Here is a 3,739-nt window from a genome sequence, read left to right on the forward strand (position 1 = left end):
TGCACTGAGTCCTCTGAATTTTTTTTTTACTGAATAATAAGCAGATCAAAGAAAAACAGGATGCCTCCAACATAAGAGCAGACTGACAAAAGAGCTGTCATCTTCCAGATTCTTGCTACTCAAAGGGTGGTCTGGGACTGGCATCAGCAGCATTAGCTGCAAGCTTGTGAGAAATGCAGAATTTCAGGCTCCAATGCAGACCTACAAAATCGGAACCTGCATCTTTCACAAGGTCCCCACGGGGTGTACATGCACATGAAAGTTTGACCAGTACTGTTCTAAAAGACTCTGCAGTCCATTTTCATCCATCCTATATAATAAAAACATAATATGCAAATTGTCCCCTCTACCAAGAGTTCATCTGGGAGTTTGACCAGGAAGCAGGGCCAGCCAGGGGAAGGGAGGGAGGCCCCAGTGGTGGTGTCAGGCGGCAGGCGGCCGCTAGGGACCCTACCAGTGCACAAATTTCATGCACTGGGCCTCTAGTTTTCTATACTAGCACATTAAGTGTTTTAACAGTCTATTAATTAAGGTTGTGTTTGACTGTATGAACAGAAACTTGATTACAGTGAATTAACCAAATAGACTTTTTGTCTATTTCTTTAAATGATTATTGTTTTTACATAAAACACCAGCAGGTAGGTGGCTCCCTAATGTTGTCAAGGACCTACGGTCATTCTTGTCTTCCTACTTTGCTATCTTCAGCATGTGGCTCTTGTGTTCATGGATGCAAGATGAATGCTTGGTCATTGAGTCTGCATGGCAAGGGGGAAAATAAAGGAAGAGAAAAAGAAAAAGGCCAATGCCAACTAGACTCTCCCCTTTAAAAAGTTTTCCTGGGAGCCCCCCACCCAGCAACTTCAATCTGCATATTATTGGTCAGAATTGGGTCACATGGCCATTCCTAATTCAAGTGAGTGTGGTAAGGTATTTTATTTTTAAATATATTTTTATTGATTTCAGAGAGGAAAGGAGAGAAAGAGAGAGAAACATCAATGAGGAGAGAGAATCATTGATCAGCTGCCTCCTGTACACCCCACACTGGGAATCAAGCCCGCGACCAGGCATGTGCCCTTGACCAGAATCGAACCTAGGACCCTTCAGTCCACAGGCTGACGCTTTATCCACTGAGCCAAACCAGCTAGGGAGATAAGGCGAATATTTTAAATTGGGCGTATTGCTGCCTTGAGTAAAATCAGGAGGGTTTTTTGGTAGGAAAGAAGCAGGTGGAGTGGATATTGGAAAAGCTATATGAGTGTCTGCCAGCCCAGCCTGGAATGACACTAGAGGACACTTCTGAACTCTTACCTACACAGTCTTGTCAGTTCTTTAAAATAAAAAGTCCAAAATAAGAAACACTAACAGTTACCCAGAATACAAATGTTTACAAGGTCTCCTTAAACATCCTTGATACACTTCCTCTTCCTCTACCTTAAAACATTTCTTCTATAAACAATACACAGTGAACTAGGATCTGAACGGAACAGCCTCATCTGCCACCCTCCCTTGCACCATGAGTAGTGGTGGTCTGAGCATCTGCCAGCAGCCAGGGCTGGATACTGACATCACTTTCTGGAAGGAAAGAAGAGAGAAGGTGACAACGAGACAGGAATGTGCGCACATACCAGACACTGACTAACAGATAAGGAGGAAGAACTGTGCTGCTAATGTGACTGTGGGCCAAGTGGACACAGGGCTTGGTGATTTGTCCGTGTCGAGCAATCAGAGAGATGATAAACCAGGTCTAAGGCCCTTGTCAGAAGTCTTTCTAGAATAACAGAGACATAATTCAAGAACAGTCCATCCAGGACAAGAAGAGCTGACCAACTGGGCAAAGAGTGTGCCTTTATCTTGGTGCTGGGAAGAACTGTTTATGACAGAAGGATCACTTCCTGTGCTTATCATGCCAACAGTCACGAATCCTCGAATAGCACATGCTGGGAGGAAATGAGGACTCGTGTCCATTCATTTATTCTAACAAGAGCCGAGTTTTTATTCACTCATTTCTTGCATTTGATGATATCTTTAGCCTGAGAGTTTTTACCAGAATCCTTAACTACCACACAAGTGCAACCAACCACTTTAAGGGGTTTTCCCTTTCTGTCAATTTTTCAGAGGACCTACCCATCTCCCTAGTTTTTTTTGTTGTTGTCATCAATATTAATGAGGTTGGTTTGGGGCCTCCACCAACTTGACATACACAGGGTCATCACAGATAGAAGCAAGCTCACTCCGATGGTTTTGGCCTTTGTCTAGGCTCTGGCAGCTCCTCGAATTCCATGTTAGGCCGTCATGGATGAGGCCGGTCTTCCACACCTCTTGTAAAGTGGTATTAACATCCATTACCCCTCCAGCTGCAGTGCCTCCCTCAGCCATGGCCATGGTGGTGGGTTCCAGGTGGGTAGCAGGTGAGTTACAAATGGAGCCAAATCCTGAGTGTCCCTGAGCTGCTGCTTCTGTGTGGCTGGGCGGCGGCAGGGAGAGAATCAGTGCCTTTTAAATGTGATTTGTTAACAACCTTCTTGAGTTTACTTTTTCAACTCTAGTGCAAGGGTAGCAATACTCTACTTGTAAAAAGGCACTTTGTAGAGAGTAATGATAATTACTATTGCTACAAAGTTCTAACGAGGCCAGGGTGAGGTACACTTTGACTCCTGAGATAAGTCTTAAGGAGAACCCAGAGCTCTTTGAGTTCTGTTGTCAGGAGCCTCTTCTGAACACCCAGTGTCACACACCAGAGTGATAATGCCCACCCCAGACTGAGAAAAACTCTGCACAGTCTCTCTTTCTTTGCCTTGTGTTGTCCAAATTTTACCATTGCAGACACTGTTGCTTAGGCTGATACTTATCTCCAACCCCTTTCTCTGTCACCACCTTTCTCTATTCAAGGTTGTAGAGGCTGAAAAGCTGGAATACTCCCTCCTCCATCCTCACATGGAAACTGTGGAGGTCATGTGACATGATCTGGCCAAGGACATTTAGGTTGAAGACTTGTGGGAATGAGGGAGGCTTTGGAGAAGGGTTTTGCCTTTCTTGGTAAACAGTACAGAGGCAGTGCCTGGCCAGCGTGGCTCAGTGGTTGAGCTTCAACCTGTGAACCAGGAGATCACAGGTCACAGTTCGATTCCTGGTCAGGGCATGAGCCCGGGTTGAGGGCTCATCCCCAGTGTGGGGTGTGCAGGAGGCAGCTGATCGATGATTCTCTCACATCAGTGATGTTTCTATCTCTCCCTCTCCCTTCCTCTCTGAAATCAATAAAGATATATAAAAATAAAGTACAGAGGCTGCAGTCTATGTCCTTTTCTCCTTTCTTGACTTAAACCAGTGTAATTTGTTAATTGTAGAACTAGAGATAAGCAAAAAAATATGACATACAATACAAGCCATAAAAATTACCCATGACCCCACCAGCCAGAAGTAACCTTAATATTAAACTTAATTAGTATAGTATTATACTGAGAGGAGGCATGTTTTTTACTTAATTTTTAATCAGAGGGTCCCATGACCCTCTCCTTGGGTTTGATTAATTTGCTAGAACAGCTCACAGAACTTAGGAAAACAGTTTACTTATTATAAAGGACATGACTCAGGCACAGCCAGATGGAAGATATGGGGAAAGGGGTGTGTAGCTTTCCCACCCTGTCTGGGCACCCACCCACATGTTCACCAACCCAGAAGTTCTCTGAATCCTGTACCTTAGGGATTTTTATGGAGGCTTCATTATGTAGGCATAATTTAG

At 44.3% G+C, this 3,739-nt stretch overlaps 1 pseudogene; it reads right to left on the reverse strand.

The window, feature by feature from the left end:
• Positions 1-2,000: 2,000 nt before the first annotated feature.
• LOC132218732 (small ribosomal subunit protein eS12-like) lies at positions 2,001-2,376 on the reverse strand (annotated as a pseudogene).
• Positions 2,377-3,739: the final 1,363 nt, after the last annotated feature.

Source organism: Myotis daubentonii, chromosome 1 (assembly GCF_963259705.1).
Source record: "Myotis daubentonii chromosome 1, mMyoDau2.1, whole genome shotgun sequence".
NCBI classification, from domain to species: Eukaryota; Metazoa; Chordata; class Mammalia; order Chiroptera; family Vespertilionidae; genus Myotis; species Myotis daubentonii.